This window comes from Leptodactylus fuscus, chromosome 2 (assembly GCF_031893055.1).
Source record: "Leptodactylus fuscus isolate aLepFus1 chromosome 2, aLepFus1.hap2, whole genome shotgun sequence".
In the NCBI taxonomy this organism is placed as follows: Eukaryota; Metazoa; Chordata; class Amphibia; order Anura; family Leptodactylidae; genus Leptodactylus; species Leptodactylus fuscus.
This window is the reverse complement of record NC_134266.1, coordinates 6614186-6639955: the sequence shown is the minus strand read 5'-3', so window position 1 is coordinate 6639955 and position 25770 is coordinate 6614186. Positions and strand designations below refer to the sequence as shown.

General features: G+C 42.2%; 1 protein-coding gene across 7 annotated transcripts in view; it reads left to right on the top strand.

Moving 5' to 3' along the window:
* Positions 1-25770, top strand: part of ZBTB20 (zinc finger and BTB domain containing 20) — a 654299-nt gene that overhangs the window by 394943 nt on the left and 233586 nt on the right. For 5 of the 7 annotated variants that reach the window (XM_075263309.1, XM_075263308.1, XM_075263310.1 and 2 more), the window contains one exon: positions 16807-16872. The gene's annotated coding sequence lies outside the window, so the exon portion shown is untranslated. The remainder of the gene's footprint in view (positions 1-16806; positions 16873-25770) is intronic. The other 2 variants (XM_075263311.1, XM_075263307.1) reach the window with 1 other exon arrangement.

Genomic DNA, 25770 nt, shown 5'->3' with positions numbered 1-25770 from the left:
ACTTATCCTGTATTATACTCTAGAGCTGCACTCACTATTCTGCTGGTGCAGTCACTGTGTACATACATTACATTACTTATCCTGTATTATACTCCAGAGCTGCGCTCACTATTCTGCTGGTGCAGTCGCTGTGTACATACATTACATATCCTGTATTATACTCCAGAGCTGCGCTCACTATTCTGCTGGTACAGTCACTGTGTACATACATTACATTACTTATCCTGTTTTATACTCCAGAGCTGCGCTCACTATTCTGCTGGTACAGTCACTGTGTACATACATTACATTACTTATCCTGTATTATACTCCAGAGCTGCACACACTATTCTGCTGGTGCAGTCACTGTGTACATACATTACATTACTTATCCTGTATTATACTCCAGAGCTGCGCTCACTATTCTGCTGGTGCAGTCGCTGTGTACATACATTACATATCCTGTATTATACTCCAGAGCTGCGCTCACTATTCTGCTGGTACAGTCACTGTGTACATACATTACATTACTTATCCTGTTTTATACTCCAGAGCTGCGCTCACTATTCTGCTGGTACAGTCACTGTGTACATACATTACATTACTTATCCTGTATTATACTCCAGAGCTGCACACACTATTCTGCTGGTGCAGTCACTGTGTACATACATTACATTACTTATCCTGTATTATACTCCAGAGCTGCGCTCACTATTCTGCTGGTGCAGTCACTGTGTACATACATTACATTACTTATCCTGTATTATACTCCAGAGCTGCGCTCACTATTCTGCTGGTGCAGTCACTGTGTACATACATTACATTACTTATCCTGTATTATACTCCAGAGCTGCGCTCACTATTCTGCTGGTACAGTCACTGTGTACATACATTACATTACTTATCCTGTATTATACTCCAGAGCTGCGCTCACTATTCTGCTGGTACAGTCACTGTGTACATACATTACATTACTTATCCTGTATTATACTCCAGAGCTGCGCTCACTATTCTGCTGGTACAGTCACTGTGTACATACATTACATTACTTATCCTGTATTATACCCCAGAGCTGCGCTCACTATTCTGCTAGTACAGTCACTGTGTACATACATTACATTACTTATCCTGTATTATACTCCAGAGCTGCGCTCACTATTCTGCTGGTGCAGTCACTGTGTACATACATTACATTACTTATCCTGTATTATACTCCAGAGCTGCGCTCACTATTCTGCTGGTACAGTCACTGTGTACATACATTACATTACTTATCCTGTATTATACTCCAGAGCTGCGCTCACTATTCTGCTGGTACAGTCACTGTGTACATACATTACATTACTTATCCTGTATTATACTCCAGAGCTGCACTCACTATTCTGCTGGTACAGTCACTGTGTACATACATTTCATTACTTATCCTGTATTACACTCCAGAGCTGCGCTCACTATTCTGCTGGTACAGTCACTGTGTACATACATTACATTACTTATCCTGTATTATACCCCAGAGCTGCGCTCACTATTCTGCCGGTGCAGTCACTGTGTACATACATTACATTACTTATCCTGTATTACACTCCAGAGCTGCGCTCACTATTCTGCTGGTACAGTCACTGTGTACATACATTACATTACTTATCCTGTATTATACTCCAGAGCTGCGCTCACTATTCTGCTGGTGCAGTCACTGTGTACATACATTACATTACTTATCCTGTATTATACTCCAGAGCTGCGCTCACTATTCTGCTGGTACAGTCACTGTGTACATACATTACATTACTTATCCTGTATTATACTCCAGAGCTGCGCTCACTATTCTTCTGGTACAGTCACTGTGTACATACATTACATTACTTATCCTGTATTATACTCCAGAGCTGCGCTCACTATTCTGCTGGTACAGTCACTGTGTACATACATTACATTACTTATCCTGTATTATACTCCAGAGCTGCGCTCACTATTCTTCTGGTACAGTCACTGTGTACATACATTTCATTACTTATCCTGTATTATACTCCAGAGCTGCGCTCACTATTCTGCTGGTGCAGTCACTGTGTACATACATTACATTACTTATCCTGTATTATACTCCAGAGCTGCGCTCACTATTCTGCTGGTACAGTCATTGAGTACATACATTACATTACTTATCCTGTATTACACTCCAGAGCTGCGCTCACTATTCTGCTGGTCTCTGTGTACACACATCTTGTACATTTGCTGATGCTGTGGCCCCTCCTCCGCAGTATATACCTCTACAGACTGTTAGATATATGATGCTGTTTCCCCCTCTGACTCCTCTATTCATCTCGGTGTAATTGGCCATTACTGTGTACTATTTGTTATCCGGCTTCCACCTCGGCACCTCTTAGGAGACAGGTTACACCAGGCTGATATTCCACCCCAGCGGCAGCTCCTGGCAGTATCATTGTGGTATATTGCCGCCCCATCAGGGCTCCAGGAGATGTGAATCCTTATTATCATTTCTCATGGAAAGACCCCCTGATGTACATGAATTGCCATTATAATTATCTTAAGCTGCATCATCAAGATGTAAATGATCTCTTGTACGAGGAGGAGAGCGGCTGGATGGTCCAACAGGGAGGCTCTCGAGATGTCTTCTACCAGCCGCGGCTGCTTCAGCACAATATCATGTGTAATCAGGGGCGGGCGGGATAGAGGGGCGAGCCGACCCCTCCTCATAGATTAGAAAGTAGTTCATCCCGGACCCCAGACCATCGGGCAGCTCCTGCTGTATGTGGGTAACCCCCTACCTTATAGGACGGCTCCTATAGGTGCCCATAGTGGGTTTCACTTACAGGACCTACCGTACTAGCAGCGGATACAATGTAACAAACCAGAGAATAACATGCTGATGTATTTACCTAACAGAGGATGATTCATACTGGATACAACTGTAACAAACCTTCACCAGTGAGAAGAATTAGCTCAAGATTGGATGTGAAGAAGAAAGATGAAGCAGAAACACAAAATACAAGAAAACGGCAGAAATCCTCTGAGTTCAGAGGAATGAAAAGTTTTGTGACTTTGATCTTTATGTCTCTTCCTCGCCATCTCCAAGACTAGTGAATGGGAACATTGTCCCTTCTATCCAGAGGCCGTGTATACATTGTATCCGGGGTAGACAATCCTCTGCGGTCTACACAATCAGGCATAATGTTAGGGGGGTGCAGAAGGTGCTGGACAAGAGGCTTAGAGAGCCCATGAGGTGCCTCTCCCCAATATGAGGAGACCAGTATTATAGATGATACATTGTAACCTGTGATCTAATATATGGCAGGTACAGAGCATGTGGTTACACATAGGACAGGAGGCTGAGGGGTCCCATGAGGTGCCTCTCCCCAATATAAGGAGACCAGTATTATAGATGATACATTGTAACCTGTGATCTAATATATGGCAGGTACAGAGCATGTGGTTACACATAGGACAGGAGGCTGAGGGGTCCCATGAGGTGCTTCTCCCCAATATAAGGAGACCAGTATTATAGATGATACATTGTAACCTGTGATCTAATATATGGCAGGTACAGAGCATGTGGTTACACATAGGACAGGAGGCTGAGGGGTCCCATGAGGTGCCTCTCCCCAATATAAGGAGACCAGTATTATAGATGATACATTGTAACCTGTGATCTAATATATGGCAGGTACAGAGCATGTGGTTACACATAGGACAGGAGGCTTAGAGAGCCCATGAGGTGCCTCTCCCCAATATAAGGAGACCAGTATTATAGATGATACATTGTAACCTGTGATCTAATATATGGCAGGTACAGAGCATGTGGTTACACATAGGACAGGAGGCTTAGGGAGCCCATGAGGTGCCTCTCCCCAATATAAGGAGACCAGTATGATAGATGATACATTGTAACCTGTGATCTAATATATGGCAGGTACAGAGCATGTGGTTACACATAGGACAGGAGGCTTAGGGAGCCCATGAGGTGCCTCTCCCCAATATAAGGAGACCAGTATTATAGATGATACATTGTAACCTGTGATCTAATATATGGCAGGTACAGAGCATGTGGTTACACATAGGACAGGAGGCTTAGGGAGCCCATGAGGTGCCTCTCCCCAATATAAGGAGACCAGTATTATAGATGATACATTGTAACCTGTGATCTAATATATGGCAGGTACAGAGCATGTGGTTACACATAGGACAGGAGGCTTAGAGAGCCCATGAGGTGCCTCTCCCCAATATAAGGAGACCAGTATTATAGATGATACATTGTAACCTGTGATCTAATATATGGCAGGTACAGAGCATGTGGTTACACATAGGACAGGAGGCTGAGGGAGCCCATGAGGTGCCTCTCCCCAATATAAGGAGACCAGTATTATAGATGATACATTGTAACCTGTGATCTAATATATGGCAGGTACAGAGCATGTGGTTACACATAGGACAGGAGGCTGAGGGGTCCCATGAGGTGCCTCTCCCCAATATAAGGAGACCAGTATTATAGATGATACATTGTAACCTGTGATCTAATATATGGCAGGTACAGCGCATGTGGTTACACATAGGACAGGAGGCTTAGAGAGCCCATGAGGTGCCTCTCCCCAATATAAGGAGACCAGTATTATAGATGATACATTGTAACCTGTGATCTAATATATGGCAGGTACAGCGCATGTGGTTACACATAGGACAGGAGGCTGAGGGAGCCCATGAGGTGCCTCTCCCCAATATAAGGAGACCAGTATTATAGATGATACATTGTAACCTGTGATCTAATATATGGCAGGTACAGCGCATGTGGTTACACATAGGACAGGAGGCTTAGGGGTCCCATGAGGTGCCTCTCCCCAATATAAGGAGACCAGTATTATAGATGATACATTGTAACCTGTGATCTAATATATGGCAGGTACAGCGCATGTGGTTACACATAGGACAGGAGGCTTAGAGAGCCCATGAGGTGCCTCTCCCCAATATAAGGAGACCAGTATTATAGATGATACATTGTAACCTGTGATCTAATATATGGCAGGTACAGAGCATGTGGTTACACATAGGACAGGAGGCTGAGGGGTCCCATGAGGTGCCTCTCCCCAATATAAGGAGACCAGTATTATAGATGATACATTGTAACCTGTGATCTAATATATGGCAGGTACAGAGCATGTGGTTACACATAGGACAGGAGGCTTAGAGAGCCCATGAGGTGCCTCTCCCCAATATAAGGAGACCAGTATTATAGATGATACATTGTAACCTGTGATCTAATATATGGCAGGTACAGCGCATGTGGTTACACATAGGACAGGAGGCTTAGAGAGCCCATGAGGTGCCTCTCCCCAATATAAGGAGACCAGTATTATAGATGATACATTGTAACCTGTGATCTAATATATGGCAGGTACAGCGCATGTGGTTACACATAGGACAGGAGGCTTAGGGAGCCCATGAGGTGCCTCTCCCCAATATAAGGAGACCAGTATTATAGATGATACATTGTAACCTGTGATCTAATATATGGCAGGTACAGCGCATGTGGTTACACATAGGACAGGAGGCTGAGGGAGCCCATGAGGTGCCTCTCCCCAATATAAGGAGACCAGTATTATAGATGATACATTGTAACCTGTGATCTAATATATGGCAGGTACAGCGCATGTGGTTACACATAGGACAGGAGGCTTAGGGGTCCCATGAGGTGCCTCTCCCCAATATAAGGAGACCAGTATTATAGATGATACATTGTAACCTGTGATCTAATATATGGCAGGTACAGCGCATGTGGTTACACATAGGACAGGAGGCTTAGAGAGCCCATGAGGTGCCTCTCCCCAATATAAGGAGACCAGTATTATAGATGATACATTGTAACCTGTGATCTAATATATGGCAGGTACAGAGCATGTGGTTACACATAGGACAGGAGGCTTAGGGAGCCCATGAGGTGCCTCTCCCCAATATAAGGAGACCAGTATTATAGATGATACATTGTAACCTGTGATCTAATATATGGCAGGTACAGAGCATGTGGTTACACATAGGACAGGAGGCTGAGGGGTCCCATGAGGTGCCTCTCCCCAATATAAGGAGACCAGTATTATAGATGATACATTGTAACCTGTGATCTAATATATGGCAGGTACAGCGCATGTGGTTACACATAGGACAGGAGGCTTAGAGAGCCCATGAGGTGCCTCTCCCCAATATAAGGAGACCAGTATTATAGATGATACATTGTAACCTGTGATCTAATATATGGCAGGTACAGCGCATGTGGTTACACATAGGACAGGAGGCTTAGGGAGCCCATGAGGTGCCTCTCCCCAATATAAGGAGACCAGTATTATAGATGATACATTGTAACCTGTGATCTAATATATGGCAGGTACAGCGCATGTGGTTACACATAGGACAGGAGGCTTAGAGAGCCCATGAGGTGCCTCTCCCCAATATAAGGAGACCAGTATTATAGATGATACATTGTAACCTGTGATCTAATATATGGCAGGTACAGCGCATGTGGTTACACATAGGACAGGAGGCTGAGGGGTCCCATGAGGTGCCTCTCCCCAATATAAGGAGACCAGTATTATAGATGATACATTGTAACCTGTGATCTAATATATGGCAGGTACAGCGCATGTGGTTACACATAGGACAGGAGGCTTAGAGAGCCCATGAGGTGCCTCTCCCCAATATGAGGAGACCAGTATTATAGATGATACATTGTAACCTGTGATCTAATATATGGCAGGTACAGAGCATGTGGTTACACATAGGACAGGAGGCTGAGGGGTCCCATGAGGTGCCTCTCCCCAATATAAGGAGACCAGTATTATAGATGATACATTGTAACCTGTGATCTAATATATGGCAGGTACAGAGCATGTGGTTACACATAGGACAGGAGGCTTAGGGGTCCCATGAGGTGCCTCTCCCCAATATAAGGAGACCAGTATTATAGATGATACATTGTAACCTGTGATCTAATATATGGCAGGTACAGAGCATGTGGTTACACATAGGACAGGAGGCTGAGGGGTCCCATGAGGTGCCTCTCCCCAATATGAGGAGACCAGTATTATAGATGATACATTGTAACCTGTGATCTAATATATGGCAGGTACAGAGCATGTGGTTACACATAGGACAGGAGGCTGAGGGGTCCCATGAGGTGCCTCTCCCCAGTATGAGGAGACCAGTATTATAGATGATACATTGTAACCTGTGATCTAATATATGGCAGGTACAGAGCATGTGGTTACACATAGGACAGGAGGCTGAGGGGTCCCATGAGGTGCCTCTCCCCAATATGAGGAGACCAGTATTATAGATGATACATTGTAACCTGTGATCTAATATATGGCAGGTACAGAGCATGTGGTTACACATAGGACAGGAGGCTTAGGGAGCCCATGAGGTGCCTCTCCCCAATATAAGGAGACCAGTATTATAGATGATACATTGTAACCTGTGATCTAATATATGGCAGGTACAGAGCATGTGGTTACACATAGGACAGGAGGCTTAGGGAGCCCATGAGGTGCCTCTCCCCAATATAAGGAGACCAGTATTATAGATGATACATTGTAACCTGTGATCTAATATATGGCAGGTACAGCGCATGTGGTTACACATAGGACAGGAGGCTTAGAGAGCCCATGAGGTGCCTCTCCCCAATATGAGGAGACCAGTATTATAGATGATACATTGTAACCTGTGATCTAATATATGGCAGGTACAGAGCATGTGGTTACACATAGGACAGGAGGCTGAGGGAGCCCATGAGGTGCCTCTCCCCAATATAAGGAGACCAGTATTATAGATGATACATTGTAACCTGTGATCTAATATATGGCAGGTACAGAGCATGTGGTTACACATAGGACAGGAGGCTGAGGGGTCCCATGAGGTGCCTCTCCCCAATATGAGGAGACCAGTATTATAGATGATACATTGTAACCTGTGATCTAATATATGGCAGGTACAGAGCATGTGGTTACACATAGGACAGGAGGCTGAGGGGTCCCATGAGGTGCCTCTCCCCAATATAAGGAGACCAGTATTATAGATGATACATTGTAACCTGTGATCTAATATATGGCAGGTACAGAGCATGTGGTTACACATAGGACAGGAGGCTTAGAGAGCCCATGAGGTGCCTCTCCCCAATATAAGGAGACCAGTATTATAGATGATACATTGTAACCTGTGATCTAATATATGGCAGGTACAGCGCATGTGGTTACACATAGGACAGGAGGCTTAGGGAGCCCATGAGGTGCCTCTCCCCAATATAAGGAGACCAGTATTATAGATGATACATTGTAACCTGTGATCTAATATATGGCAGGTACAGAGCATGTGGTTACACATAGGACAGGAGGCTGAGGGGTCCCATGAGGTGCCTCTCCCCAATATAAGGAGACCAGTATTATAGATGATACATTGTAACCTGTGATCTAATATATGGCAGGTACAGAGCATGTGGTTACACATAGGACAGGAGGCTGAGGGAGCCCATGAGGTGCCTCTCCCAAATATAAGGAGACCAGTATTATAGATGATACATTGTAACCTGTGATCTAATATATGGCAGGTACAGCGCATGTGGTTACACATAGGACAGGAGGCTTAGGGAGCCCATGAGGTGCCTCTCCCCAATATAAGGAGACCAGTATTATAGATGATACATTGTAACCTGTGATCTAATATATGGCAGGTACAGAGCATGTGGTTACACATAGGACAGGAGGCTTAGAGAGCCCATGAGGTGCCTCTCCCCAATATAAGGAGACCAGTATTATAGATGATACATTGTAACCTGTGATCTAATATATGGCAGGTACAGAGCATGTGGTTACACATAGGACAGGAGGCTTAGGGAGCCCATGAGGTGCCTCTCCCCAATATAAGGAGACCAGTATTATAGATGATACATTGTAACCTGTGATCTAATATATGGCAGGTACAGCGCATGTGGTTACACATAGGACAGGAGGCTTAGGGAGCCCATGAGGTGCCTCTCCCCAATATAAGGAGACCAGTATTATAGATGATACATTGTAACCTGTGATCTAATATATGGCAGGTACAGAGCATGTGGTTACACATAGGACAGGAGGCTTAGAGAGCCCATGAGGTGCCTCTCCCCAATATAAGGAGACCAGTATTATAGATGATACATTGTAACCTGTGATCTAATATATGGCAGGTACAGCGCATGTGGTTACACATAGGACAGGAGGCTTAGGGAGCCCATGAGGTGCCTCTCCCCAATATAAGGAGACCAGTATTATAGATGATACATTGTAACCTGTGATCTAATATATGGCAGGTACAGAGCATGTGGTTACACATAGGACAGGAGGCTTAGGGAGCCCATGAGGTGCCTCTCCCCAATATGAGGAGACCAGTGTTATAGATGATACATTGTAGTTGGGGGCCTGCTACAGAATTTGCCCTGGAGCTTCATGTTGCACCTCTGATTGTTACATTCTATCAGGACACAAGATATAATCTGCACTGACACATTGTAACAAACTATTAGGCCGGGAGATCGTTGCTGCAGAGGGAGTTTTTTCTAGATAGAGTTGTGGCAATCTCTCTATTATTAGTCAGCAACAGAGATCCTTGTATAAAGTTGACGTATCTACAATATCTCTCTATATACAGCAGAAAACTGGCATAATCCTGCCATATTTTTAGTCCTAATTTGCACCACTTTCTTGTTTCTCGTCCCATTCATAACTTTATAAGACAGTGGGCCGGGCGTTGCGGCGATCTTTCTGTGAGGTCACCCCGGCCCGTCAGGTTTACTATAACTGGCGTCATTAAAGTGGCGTCGATTTCAATTCTGTCGCACGGATTACCTAGAGATGCGCCAAAGAGGACGTTGGAATTGAATAAGATGGATATAGAAAATGCTCCAAGTCTATCAGAGAGTTTCAGAACTTTCCATCATACACGGAAGCTTTGCCGGAAGTTTCTCATCACGCAGAGATTATAATTTTATTATTCGGTATAATCGACCTCCTGCTAATAGATTTTCCCTTATGATGGAATCATCTGATCGTGATGGAGGTTGACACTTCAGAGCTGCGCTCCAGATGGTGACTATTATGTCCAGGTGTATGTTTCGGCAGAGGCCCGGTAGTCACCAGCGCAGTCACATGGTAGTAAATGGAGGTTTAGCAGCGTTGAGTGGATGACATCACACATACAATGCTCAGCTCTGCAGGAAACGCGTCGTGTGCTGAGCGAGTGTTCCCCGTCCTCAGTTTACCCGAGCTTCATCTTATACGCCGCACTTCCCTGGTAATCCTCAGCATTTACGCTTCCATTCATCCCCGCAGTAGCACACATGTTTCCTATTTCCCGTCTATACATAGTAGCTCAACTTATATAGTATTTGCATACAAGGCTAAAAACATCCAGAGCTGCATTCCTGCCTCCTCGCCGCCGCTGGAGTGCCGTGACCTCAGAAAACTCCTGTCATCTATTTAAAGCATGCACACACCAGCACAAGTCAGTGCGGGGAGGTGGGAGAGAGTCCGTGCTAATCCTGAGGCCTACTGCTGAGCCTGAGCAGGCCCGACCCATGGGAACACATGCAAAACCACTGCTTCATAGGCTCCTACTAGGCCCGAAGCCTGAGGCTGCGCTACTGAGAGGTTCTGATGACATCATGTGATATATGGACCTTGTTTGGATCCAAGTCGTCATCTACGCGACAGAACAAATCAGTTCTGCAATGAGGGAATTAATCACAGGATGTAACAAAATGGAATAGAACGTAATGAGAGAGAATACAATGGGATATAATAGAAGAAGATACAACGTAACATAAAAGAATATAATATCATTGGATGTAATATAACATAGTACAATAGAATAACATATAAAATGATAAGATATAATACAAGGTAATGAAATGTAACCTAATAGAATATAACATAATATAATACACGATATACAGTAGAATGTAATATAATATAAAGTGATACGACATAAGAGATTGCAATGTAACATGATAAAAGAAAAATATATATTATAAATGTAACAAAGTCTAAAATATAACATAATATAGCACAGTATAATAGATTGTGCATGGAATATAACATTGCATAAAAGGAACATAATGTGATAATAGATGAAAGAATCGACTGTAAGATAATATAAAATAATAGAGTAGAATATTACATAGTGGAATGTAACATAACAATAGAATCGGAGAGACAAGGATACAATGTAAGATACTAGAATATAATAATAGAATATAAAATAACAGAATATAAAATAACAGAATATAAGACGATAATAATAATAGAGTATATAATAATATAATAATCCTTGTGATAAGATAATTCTCCCCGCACTGTGGGGTCTGTCAGGTCGTGACCGTCAGGATGGGGCTGATCTGGGTTGGGGTCTCTCTGTTAGGCAGGCGGTGGGCACACACACACAGGCCGGCACATTGCACGTGGCTGGGGCCCATCCTCTCCACATAAGAGGGGCACACGTGTTGCTTTCATACCTTTTTAGCATCAGCACAGGCGCGTTTCAATCCCCCTCTTGTTGTCACTCGTGAATATGATTGCGTCGCTTTCATACGACAATGTCACATTTGTCAGAACACATTTTTGGCAACGAGTTTCCACCAGGGCAGCTGTGATCTCTACAACCGCCTTAGAAGCATGGCTGCCCCCTCCTCTATTTGTACTTGCACAGGTGCGGAGACTTAACCATGTCATCCCCGCCATGTAACATAACTGAATGTGAATGGGCTTTGACTATGGGGGATTTGGAGGTAGCTGTCATTGGTGGGCCCCGACTCCTTGGGACTACTGGGTGCTATTCATATCTAGTAGTTAGCTCATATAGATGTGACTATGGGGCCAATAGCCTAACAGGGGAAGATAATTTCAGGGGTTTTCCACTTCGTTGTAAGATATGTACAGTGCAGGCACGGGTCCAGGTGACCTATAGGTCGTATTATGGGATGTGCTGAGGTCAAGCACTATCTTATCCCTCGTATTTGTTCACAGTCTGAGCCTCTGTTCACACTTGGTTACATTTGTTGACAAGTGACAACATTTTATAACAGGTGGCCAATGTACAAGAAAATCCCTGGCCGGGAGATGCAGATGGAGCAGAATGTATTGTACACAACTCCGAATAAACTCCTATAAATCTCCTGTATGTCTGCGAGCAGTTTGTGAGTTGTTCTCTTCTATTATCTATCTGTATCATGTCAGTCTATCTATCTATCTATCTATCTATCTATCTATCTATCTATCTATCTATCTATCGCCTATCTATCTATCTATCTCCTATCTATCTATCTATCTATCTATCTATCTATCTATCTATCTATCTCCTATCTATCTATCTATCCATCTATCTCCTATCTATCTATCTATCTATCTATCTATCTATCTATCTATCTCCTATCTATCTATCTATCTATCTATCTATCTATCTATCCATCTATCTCCTATCTATCTATCTATCTATCTATCTATCTATCTATCTATCTATCTCCTATCTATCTATCTATCTATCTATCTATCTATCTATCTATCTCCTATCTATCTATCTATCTATCTATCTATCTATCTATCTATCTATCTCCTATCTATCTATCTATCTATCTATCTCCTATCTATCTATCTATCTATCTATCTATCTATCTATCTATCTCCTATCTATCTATCTATCTATCTATCTATCTCCTATCTATCTATCTATCTATCTATCTCCTATCTATCTATCTATCTATCTCCTATCTATCTATCTATCTATCTATCTATCTATCTATCTCCTATCTATCTATCTATCTATCTATCTATCTATCTATCTATGTAGTATAGTTTCTTTCTTTCTTTCTTTCTTTCTTTCTTTCTTTCTTTCTTTCTTTCTTTCTTTCTTTCTTTCTTTCTTTCTTTCTTTCTTTCTTTCTTTCTTTCTTTCTTTCTTTCTCTCTCTCTCTCTCTCTCTCTCTCTCTCTCTCTCTCTCTCCCCCTCTCCCTTCCTTACTTTCCCTGTTCCTCTGCCCTTCCTGATTGCTCTTCTATTATACATACATAGACTTATAACACTTTTCATCCTGAGCCTCCTGATTCATATGACAGACCTAGTTAACCTATCAGATGATGATGATGACCCCATCCACAACCTGTAGATATTGGGTGGCAGCATCATGGCGGCACTCAGCTCCTTCTATATCATCTTCTTCCATCAGAGCTGCTCTCGGCTGGTGGTCTCTTCTTTGTGAAGCATTTCATGGCCCCTCACTAGGCTCCTGTGCAGACCTGCCGCCTCCTGGGGCCCTCACTAGGCTCCTGTGCAGACCTGCCACCTTCGGGTTCCCCTCTCTAGACTCCTGTGCAGACCTGCTGCCCTCTGGTTCCCCTCTCTAGGCTCCTGTGCAGACCTGCCGCCTTCTGGGGCCCTCACTAGGCTCCTGTGCAGACCTGTCACCTTCTGGTTCCCCTCTCTAGACTCCTGTGCAGATCTGCCGCCTCCTGGTTCCCCTTTCTAGACTCCTGTGCAGACCTGCCGCCTCCTGGTTCCCCTTTCTAGACTCCTGTGCAGACCTGCTGCCCTCTGGTTCCCCTCTCTAGGCTCCTGTGCAGACCTGCCGCCTTCTGGGGCCCTCACTAGGCTCCTGTGCAGACCTGTCACCTTCTGGTTCCCCTCTCTAGACTCCTGTGCAGACCTGCCGCCTCCTGGTTCCCCTTTCTAGACTCCTTTGCAGACCTGCTGCATTCTGGGCCCCTCTCTAGGCTCCTGTGCAGACCTGCCGCCTCCTGGGGCCCCGTAGCTCTCTAATCCCAGAGTAGCCGCTGCCAGTGATGTCTCCCTGTGACACCTGGAGCCCCGATTGATAAGGACTCGTCTCTCTCAACCTCTCGGCTTTTCTCACCACGCAGCCCGCGGCGCTTGTCACTAGCAGTCAAATAAGGACAGTTTTTACCAGTCGCTCCTGCTGTTCCATTTTCTCCCCTCAATGCCAGTACATGTATTTGTTATTCTTTATAACTCGCTTTGAAGTCGGGAATCCGAGGGGAATCTGAAAACGACCAGATGTTTCTCTTGTGGAGTCAGAGGAGCAGCGAGGATTACATCTAATACAAAAACCGTAACACTCGGCGGCCCTCCATCCGCCATCTACGTCCTCCGCAGCCCATAAAAGACGCCACTTCACATCACTTGACCTAGACGAGCGTAATGTAAATGTCTTTAAACAATGCATTATACACATACCATATATCTCCGCTCACTGTCATATACCACCCTCCCCTCCCCCGCCACGCCGGCCGTCTTTGAGAATTCGAGGACTTTTCCTTTATTATGCAAAGGGAAATTATTCACCAGAGTAACACGACACTCAATATGTATTTTATTCTTTCTCTGGGAATAAAAACAGAGAGAAATGGAACCGGTTTCCCTTATGTGGAAACGACAAGCGGCATTACGCAGTATTTCCATAATAATATTTACCCTTCTTAAAGCCGCTTTTCACTCAGACGCCGGCGACGGTATATAACCGTATTCAAATAACATGCAAAATGCATCCAGTATAGATAATGGCATTCATTTATGCAGATCTCACTCCTATGACAGGCACCACTCCATGGTTTTTGTTGATTTTCGCTATATAAAGATGACATTTTTCCGGCAAACTACTCCGCTTGATTCAATATCAACATTTATGTTTGTAGCACTTACAAGAGCATTATATAATGACGGCAATAATAGCGCATGACTGCAGTAGGGAAGCAATACCGATCCGGAACAGGGTGTGTGGAGATCTAGAAGGGGAACCAATGAGCAAAGACTCCCCGAAGATAAAGTAGTAGAATCTCAACAAGGGACGCGCTAAAGGCAACATTGACGAACAAGATTCTGTCATCCGAGTAAGATTCTAATGTTCTGGTCAGCCGACCTTGTAAGAAAGTAGTTATGGAGGTCGTCCAGAGGATACGGAGTTGAGAATCCTCATGATAATGGTTGGACGTCTGGCCTGGGCTTTAGTTACAGATGGTTTCCAGAAGATGACGGTGATTGATCCCTTCCAAACAAGGATGTAACATATTAGCTGCCTGACCGAGTCAGATTGAATGCGTCCGAAGGACACTGTTCTCTTTCAAACCATGAATTCGAACCCAGGACCCCAGCGCTGCTAGACAACCTGATCCCGCAGCCCTATAGACTGTGGTTTGGGATGTAGACTTCTTAGACGTGGTTTGGAGAGCTGCCCTCAGATGATGGTTTGGAGCATAACCTTCCCGAGCATGGTTTGGAGTCTAGACTGGTCGGTTAAGATGTGGTTTACCAGATGCTGGTTACCAGATGATTGACTGGGACAAGAACGTCATCAGTGTTGGCCGAACTTGGAAATGGCCTTTTAGGAGGTGACTGGAAATGTAACTTTTTAGAAATGTCTTCTACATAGTTGGTGGGATATTAGCTTTTGTAGAAGAAAGTGGGACAAAGCCTGATGGGTGATGTAGTAGCTACTGGAAGAGGTTAGGAATAGGTCTGATGACTGTCAATAGTTTAGACAACAAATATCCTTTCACTCCTAGTTTGTGTGATTGGTAAGGGTCCTAGCAGGTCAGGTTCTAGGTTCAGCTAGCAGGTCGGGTTCAACGTCCATCTAGCAGATCTGGTTTAAAGTCCACCTAGCAAATCAGGTTCTAAGTCCATCTAGTAGGTTGGGTTCTAGGTTCATCTAGCAGGTTGAGTTCTAAGTCATCTAGCAGGTCAGGTTCTAAGTCATCCAGCAAGTCAGGTTCTAAGTCATCTAGCAGGTCGCGTTCTAAGTCTATCTAGCAGATCAGGTTCTAAGTCAATTTAGCAGATCTGGTTTAAAGTCCATCTAGCAAGTAAGGTTCTAAGTGATGTAGCACGTCAGGTTTAAAGTCCATCTAGCAGGTTGGGTTCTAAGTCATCTAGCAGATCGCATTCTAAGTACATTTAGCAGCTCAAGTTCTAGGTTTATCTAGTAGGTCAGGTTCTAGGTTTATCTAGTAGGTCAGGTTCTAGGTTTATCTAGTAGGTCAGGTTCTAGGTTTATCTAGTAGCTCAGCTTCTAGGTTTATGTAGTAGCTCAGGTTCTAGGTTTATCTAGCAGCTCAGGTTCTAGGTTTATGTAGTTGCTCAGGTTCTAGGTGTATCTAGAAGGCTAGGCTGGTTTTCCAAGGTTTCCCTCTTTTTTCTGGTTTTAGTCTGAACTATGATATCTTGCATCAAGTGCATTTTGCAAGTTGGTTGTTGTTGTATACTGATCAGGGGAAGGCCTAGTGAATCCCATGTCGGAGAGCAGTAGATGACCCACTGAGGGCAGAGTTATCTGCTCGTTATGTTTACTTGGAAGCCTTGTAGAACATGCCATGCGTTCAGCACATGCTCCGCTGCCTTTACACCTCTTTGAAGTGAGTAAGACAGTCACATTCCTTGTGACGCATTCTGCACCACCCAAATTAAGCCGTAATCCCTGGCATGAAGAAAAGAAATTACCAGACAGATCTGTGGTGTCTTCTCGGATATGTTGACTACTGGGCTCAGTCTTGTTACCCTGGTAATACCCAATGCCTGGCACAGGGAGTGTGTGGATTATCAAAAAGTCATGTACAAGTAACGGTGTGTGAAGAAGCCTATAATAGTGTAGTGCCATGGCGGTGTAGTCTGTCCGTGAGACTTAAGTAATGCCCCCTCCCCCACGACCCCTGAGGTCAGGTGCTAGGCTGTATAATGCAGGTATTTTATGTTACGTATATTATTATCTCATCCATGACAATTTGTCTTGTCTTTCAGCAGGGATCCTGGTCTGGGGGCGACAGGACAAGGCGCTACATGTGGGGCATCTAAGACACCAATTGGGTAAGTAGAGTTGCCAGTTGGCGTCCCAGGCCCTGTCACTATGTTACTCCTTATGGACTCTCATAGGATAAGAAATGTGATGTAAGGGAAGAAAGCGACTGTATGATCCACAGGTGGAGTGGACCTCAGTGCCGTGCAGGTTACGTTTTTGGTTGTGATCAGTGCGGAATGGCAATGGTGTGGGCACCTTATGGGCACTTTTATGTACTCTATGTTATAGGAGGTTCCCCGCCACGTGTAATCTGCTGCCCTCACTTGTGTCCCTACAGATGTAGCTGCAGAGAATTTGGGTGATATTACAATAATAGTGCAAGGAATCCCACTAGGCTGAGCAATGGGACGTCTTACGCATGTCCTACTTGTGGGGTTATGACCATTGTTCTGTAGTGCTGATGTAATAATGTGACTGAGACAAAGTACGTGCACCCCTGCAGGGTATGTTTTGGTAGTAGTATCTATAACATTATTGCAACCCTTCCCTACTGTGTTGCAGAGCATTGGCTAGAGAAGGGCCCTTGAAGGGAGATAGGGCTCCTCTGTGTATATAGTGGATGTACGGTGACAAGTTCTGTGTCACAATCCCTAGGAACCTTATAAGAAGATGTCCCGTTGACATTGTGATATAAATGATACCGCCATATCATACTGCACTGACATATTGTTACCAAATATAGCTGAAAATTCTGACGTGTGTTGCCCATGTACTACTGCTAATAAGTGCAAATAATACTGTTACACAGTGTAAATAATACTGCCATATAGCACTGATATACAGAGCTGCAAATGCATACTCTCAAACCCCATCCATGTGAGCAGATAGATACTATATGTCACATGCCGTCTATACTGTACAATGAAACTGTGATACTGCCATACAATCTCCCCACTATACCGCCATACAGAGCCACAAGTGGATGGGATAGGCCTTCAGAGCACTTGTCCCCTGTGTCACCACTTTCAGAGCTGGAGTATTAGTGGGCGGCTTACTATAGATTTTCTGTGTGTTGTGCGGTGGATGGCGGTATATTATCGGCTTTATAGTCAGTAATTATATTTCGGGTATATTTTTAGATGTTGAGAAAAATCTATTCTTATTAATTATCCGCCACCGGTTAATTTTGTAAAACAAAAAATTCCTGTCGATCCACAAACTGCGACGTTCTGTATCAAATTAGATTTTTTCTGTGACAAATTAATTCCACAACATGAGAGCGTCTCCCGGATCCCGATGAGTCTTTCCCTCCTGTAATAAGTTAAGGCAATTAACAAAAAAACACTAATTTCTGATATTGTAAAAACATCATCTTTTTATCTCCAATTTTGAGACATTTTTACATTTGGGCAGAATAACTTATAGGAAAAGTCCATTCAAGGACAATCTATATCCCGGTGTACTCTATACCTGCGCGCTGTGCCCCCTGTCATCCCTGGGACAGTATGGGATCTCCATTGCACCAATGCCATGGCTACTATCTGTATGATCAGGTGATATTTTCTGTTTTTCTGTGCTTCACTGTGTAGACAGGACATGAGCAGCAGTGTCATCTCTGTGGATGGAGTCAGTAAGCCCAATATCTTAGAGGGTGTGGTCAGCAGAGTCACCTCATTATCATTAGAGGGTGGAGTCAACAGAGTCATCTGATCATTAGGTGATGGGGCCAGCAGATTCACCTCATTAGCAATCAAGGATGGGGTCAACAAAGTCTATCATTAGATGATGGGTTCAGCAGAGTTATCTCATTATCATAAGAAGATGGGGTCAGCAGAGTCATCTCATTATCATTAGGGGATGGAGTCAACAGAGTCATCTCATCATTAAGTGATGGGATCAGCAGAGTCACCTTATTATCAATAGAGGATGGGGCCAACAAAGTCTATCATTAGATGATGGAGTCAGCAGAGTCACCTCATTATCATTAGAGGGTGGGGTCAGCAGAGTCATCTCATTATTATAATAAGATGGGGTCTGCAAAGTCTTCTTATCATTAGAGGATGGGGTCTGCAGAGTCATATCATTATCATTAGAGGATGGGGTCAGCAGAGTCATCTCATTATCATTAGAGGATGGGGTCAGCAGAGTCATCTCATTATCATTAGAGGGTGGAGTTAGCAGAGTCATCTCATTATCATTAGAGGGTGGGGTCAGCAGAGTCATCTCATTATCATTAGAGGATGGGGTCAACAGAGTCATTTCATTATCATTAGAGGGTGGGGTCAGCAGAGTCATCTCATTATAATTAGAGGGTGGGGTCAGCAGAGTTACATCATAAGCATTAGCTATGTGTGCATCCAGAATCATCTCAATTACATCAGAGACAAGGTCAGCAGAGTCATCTCATCACCATTACTTCTCGCAGACAGTATCAGTCTATGCCCATTTGTCCGACTATTAACTCTCATTCATTGCAGCTGTCATAAAGTATACAAGCCCTGCTGCACTGTCCATACAGACAGTATGATGGCAGTAGAGTGTCATCCAATATGGCTGCTTGCAGGAAAGTTCATAACAAAAAACAGTGAAAAATACAGTAAAAAAGCGCATACACTCTGCTACATAAAACTAATCCTTGTGGTCTATACCCGTCCTTGGTGCTCAGTCTGAGCCCTGACACCTGCTGTGTTCGGTAGCCACACATGACATGGAGTGCCCAGCGGCTGGATTAAGCAGAGTTGGATCGGTGTTGTGCACCTGGAGAGGCAGGAGGAGCAGCAGATGTTGGGTAAGAATACACCCAGGGCTCGCTGATATCAGGAGACGCCTGACACACTGGGACATTGGCCAGGCGTCTCCTTGCCCATGAGGCATTGCAGGTCTGTGCCCGCAGTCAGGGATCACCAGGCGCTGGCACCTGTAGAAACTACCCAGGAAGAGGAGATCAGCAGTCACGCTCTGTAATCTCATTGTTAGCGGGCCATGGGTGGCGGGGTGTCTGCTGTTAACCCTATAACAGCCCAGTGACCACAGACTCATTATGTTTTATGCCATGTCCACAATGGTAAGGCCTTTGTGATAGAAAGATACAGGCGAGTATCCTAGTGCAGGGGTCAGTGCGTGGAAACAGAAGTCAACAGCGACCCAGAGTGTCTTGTCACGTGGCCTGTAGTCGTAGTCAGACAACTTGTGCATTACACTTTTTTTGCTCCATGTCTTGCGTGGTCTCCAACCATTGGAAGGGTCAAAGAGGAAAGCAGGGAACCCTCATTCTCCAGAAGAGGATTGCGACAAGGGTATAAGGCATGATGCTAAAGCAGAAATGTGACTGCAAATCTGAGTGTGACCTGAGTGTAGGATACAAACTAATAGCAGGATTGTGACTGCAGCTTGGAATGTAACTAGAGCGATCAGACACGATGAGATGCATTTATAACAGAAGTGTACAATAGTGCTGGATGTCACTGTATTATAAGACCTAATGTTATAGCAGAATTATAGCTGCCGCTTGAGATGTGACCAGAGTATAAGATATGAACTCATTGCAGAATTGTGAATGCAGATCTATATGTGATTGGAGCAGATGACATAATGTGACAACTGAATTGTGAATTTACCTTTTGGGTGTGACTGAAGTATAATATATAAAGTAATAGCTGAATGCTAAATACAGCTCTGGATGTGACTGGAGTACCAGGCATGACATACAGTGGATAAGGGGCTGCAATGAAACAAAGCGTGAACAATTTAAAGAGGTCTGAATAGTTTCTGCACCCCCTGTAACTCAGGATCAGTACCAGATATATAAAAGAAACCTGAGCAATGGGAATCAACGTGTCACCGCCACAACAATGTCTGAGATCCTCCTTACATGTAATTAAAGGGGTTGTTCGGCCACGGAATATTTTTGAAAAAGACTAAGATTTAAAAAATAATAAATTAAGGCACCTTCCCCTCATTAATATACCCCCGTTCTGATTCTGCCTGGTCCTTGCTGGTCCCTCTCGATACATGGGATAAACTGCTAAGCCAATCACTGGCCACAACATTGACCCACCTCAACCATTGACCCCACCTCAAGCATTGACCCACCTCAACCATTAACCCACCTCAAGCATTGACCCACCTCAACCATTAACCCACCTCAACCATTGACCCATCTCAACTATTGACCCACCTGAACCATTGACCCATCTCAACCATAGACCCACCTGAACCATTGACCCACCTCAACCATTAACCCACCTCAACCATTAGCCCACCTCAACCATTAACCCACCTGAACCATTGACCCACCTGAACCATTGACCCATCTCAACCATAGACCCACCTGAACCATTGACCCACCTCAACCATTAACCCACCTCAACCATTAGCCCACCTCAACCATTAGCCCACCTCAACCATTAACCCACCTCAACCATTGACCCACCTCAACCATTGACCCACCTCAACCATTGACCCACCTCAACCATTAACCCACCTCAACCATTAACCCACCACAACCATTGACCCACCTCAGCCATTGACCCACCTCAACCATTAACCCACCTCAACCATTGACCCCACCTCAACCATTGACCCACCTCAACTATTGACCCACCTCAACCATTAGCCAACCATTAACCCACTTCAACCATAGTCCCACCTTAGCCAGTGACCCATCTCAGCCCATAACCCTAACCATTGACCTGCTTCACCCAGTGGCCCACCTCAACCATTGACCCATCTCATCGTATGATTGGCTAAGCAGCATTTCCTGTGTGTCAAAGGTCAGTAGAAGCATGGGGGGTATTGGTGAGGTGAGTATGGCATACTGTATTGTTTTAGCTTTTTTTGAAGATTTTCCCTGACTGGACAACCCCTTCAATACAAACAGCAAATGTGTGATAGTATAAGGGAGCGGACCCTCCATCCCAGGGACCCATCTGCTGGTCCATGTCCGCACAGCCCCATACACAACATCCCATAGCCTTGTTTACATACAGTCCCGGAGGGTTGCCCGGCCCTCTACCCGGCTCGTGACATCCTACGTTTTTCAAGTTTCACCGGAGCTTTGACCAATTTCGAGCTTTCTCAAACCGCAATATATTGTGCTAAATGTAGAAGGGAAAAACAATAGGCGCACTTATTACGGGGATGAATTATTGACAAGAATGTTTATCCCTATCAATAATTAACGCCGCTCTCCCCGCTTATTACCCTGATCATCTATTTTGCAGCTCGGATATTCTGTAACCTCAAGCAGATGATTATGGATGTTTACATACTCCGGCTGCAGCAATAGGGCAATTAAACATCCACGTCGCTTTAGATAAGCAATCAGAAACACTTAGGTGATCCTGCGGAGGGCACTTATCACATAGACAGCTCCTCCAGAAAGGACTCTGTGTGCGGAAACATCTGTAGGAGGCCGAGAGACTGCGAGAGAGAGGGGAGAGGCCGAGACACTGCACAGGGAGAATGTCCCATCATCTGATATCCCCGGAGTGCTGGAGAATATGTCTAATATCTATCTATCTATCTATCTATCTATCTTCGATCTATCTATCTTCTATCTATCTATCTATCTATCTATCTATCTATCTATCTCTCTATCTATCTCCTATCTATCTATCTATCTATCTTCTATCTATCTATCTATCTATCTATCTATCTATCTAGCTATTGTCTATCTATCTATCATCTATCTATCATCTATCTATCATCTATCTATCATCTATCTATCTATCTATCTATCTATCTATCTATCTATCTTCTATCTATCTATCTATCTATCTATCTATCTATCTATTGTCTATCTATCTATCTATCTATCTATCTATCTATCTATCATCTATCTATCTATCTTCTATCTATCTATCTATCTATCTATCTATCTATCTATCTTCTATCTATCTATCTATCTATCTATCTATCTATTTATCTATCTCCTATCTAGCTATCTATCTAGCTAGCTAGCTATTGTCTATCTATCTTCTATCTATCTATCTATCTATCTATCTATCTATCTATCTCCTATCTATCTATCTATCTATCTATCTATCTATCTATCTAGCTAGCTATCTATTGTCTATCTATCTATCTATCTATCTATCTATCTATCTATCTATCTATCTATCATCTATCTATCTATCTATCTATTGTCTATCTATCATCTATCTATCTTCTATCTATCTATCTATCTATCTATCTCTCTATCTATCTCCTATCTATCTATTTATCTATCTATCTATCTATCTATCTATCTCCTATCTATCTATCTATCTATCTATCTATCTATCTAGCTATCTAGCTATCTAGCTATCTAGCTATCTATTGTCTATCTATCATCTATCTATCTCTCTATCTATCTCCTATCTATCTATCTATCTATCTATCTCCTATCTATCTATCTATCTATCTATCTATCTATCTATCTATCTATTGTCTATCTATCTATCATCTATCTATCTATCTATCTATCTATCTATCTATCTCCTATCTATCTATCTATTTATCTATCTATCTCCTATCTATCTATCTATCTATCTTCTATCTATCTATCTATCTATTTATCTATCTATCTCCTATCTATCTATCTATCTATCTATCTATCTATCTATCATCTATCTATCTATCTCTCTATCTATCTCCTATCTATCTATCTATCTATCTATCTATCTTCTATCTATCTATCTATCTATCTATCTATCTATCTCCTATCTATCTATCTATCTATCTATCTAGCTAGCTAGCTAGCTATCTATTGTCTATCTATCTATCATCTATCTATCTATCTCTCTATCTATCTCCTATCTATCTATCTATCTATCTATCTATCTATCTATCTATCTAGCTAGCTAGCTATCTATTGTCTATCTATCATCTATCTATCTATCTATCTATCTATCTATCTATCTCCTATCTATCTATCTATCTATCTATCTATCTATCTATCTAGCTATCTATTGTCTATCTATCTATCATCTAGAGAGAACTAATGATTATGAGGATGACCATGAGGTCTTCCTCTTTCTCTTCTGTTTTTCCTTAGCTGCCATGGACTCCTAGTATATCTTCTCTTCTCAGCTTATCTGTGTCTACGTCTGTAACATATTACTCTGTATTATCCTGTATCTGTATTACTATGCTGCTGTAACACGCTGAAATTTCCCCAAGGTGGGACTATTAAAGGATTATCTTATCTATCTATCTATCTATCTATCTATCTATCTATCTATCTCCTATCTATCTATCTATCTATCTATCTATCTATCTATCTCCTCTCTATCTATCTATCTAGCTAGCTAGCTATCTATTGTCTATCTATCTATTTATCTATCTATCTATCTATCTATCTATCTAGCTATCTATCATCTATCTATCTATCTATCTATCTATCTATCTATCTATCTTCTATCTATCTATCTATCTATCTATCTATCTCCTATCTATCTATCTATCTATCTATCTATCTATTGTCTATCTATCTATCTATCTATCTATCTATCTATCATCTATCTATCTTCTATCTATCTATCTATCTATTTATCTATCTATCTCCTATCTATCTATCTATCTATCTATCTATCTATCTGTCTAGCTAGCTATCTATTGTCTATCTATCTATCTTCTATCTATCTATCTATCTATCTATCTATCTATCTATCTCCTATCTATCTATCTATCTATCTATCTATCTATCTATTGTCTATCTATATATCTATCTATCATCTATCTATCTTCTATCTATCTATCTATGTCCTATCTATCTATCTATGTATCTATCTATCTATCTATCTATCTATCTATCTATTGTCTATCTATCTATCATCTATCTATCTATCTTCTATCTATCTATCTATCTATCTATCTATCTATCTATTGTCTATCTATCTATCTATCATCTATCTATCTATCTCCTATCTATCTATCTATCTATCTATCTATCTATCTATCTATCTATCTATCTCCTATCTATCTATCTATCTATCTATCTATCTATCTATCTATCTATCTCTCTATGTCCTATCTATCTATCTTCTATCTATCTATCTATCTATCTATCTATCTCTATCTATCTATCTATCTATCTATCTATCTATCTATCTATCATCTATCTATCTATCTATCTATCTATCTACTATCTATCTATCTATCTATCTATCTCCTATCTATCTACAGTATCTATCTTCTATCTATCTATCTATCTATCTATCTATCTAGCTATCTATTGTCTATCTATCATCTATCTATCTATCTATCTATCTATTTATCTATCTATCTATCTATCTATCTCCTATCTATCTATCTATCTATCTATCTATCTAGCTATCTAGCTATCTATTGTCTATCTATCTATCTATCTATCTATCTATTTATCTATCTATCATCTATCTATCTATCTATCTATCTATCTATCTTCTATCTATCTATTTATCTATCTATCATCTATCTATCTATCCATCTTCTATCTATCTATTTATCTATCATCTATCTATCTTCTATCTATCTATTTATCTATCTATCTATCTCCTATCTATCTATCTATCTATCTATCTATCTATCTATCTATCATCTATCTATCTATCTATCTATCTATCTATCTCCTATCTATCTATCGATCTATCTCCTATCTATCTATCTATCTATCTATCTAGCTAGCTATCTATTGTCTATCTATCTATCTATCTATCTATCTATCTATCTATCTATCTATCATCTATCTATCTATCTATCTATTGTCTATCTATCATCTATCTATCTTCTATCTATCTATCTATCTATCTCTCTATCTATCTCCTATCTATCTATTTATCTATCTATCTATCTATCTATCTCCTATCTATCTATCTATCTATCTATCTATCTATCTATCTAGCTATCTAGCTATCTAGCTATTTATTGTCTATCTATCATCTATCTATCTCTCTATCTATCTCCTATCTATCTATCTATCTATCTATCTATCTATCTATCTATCT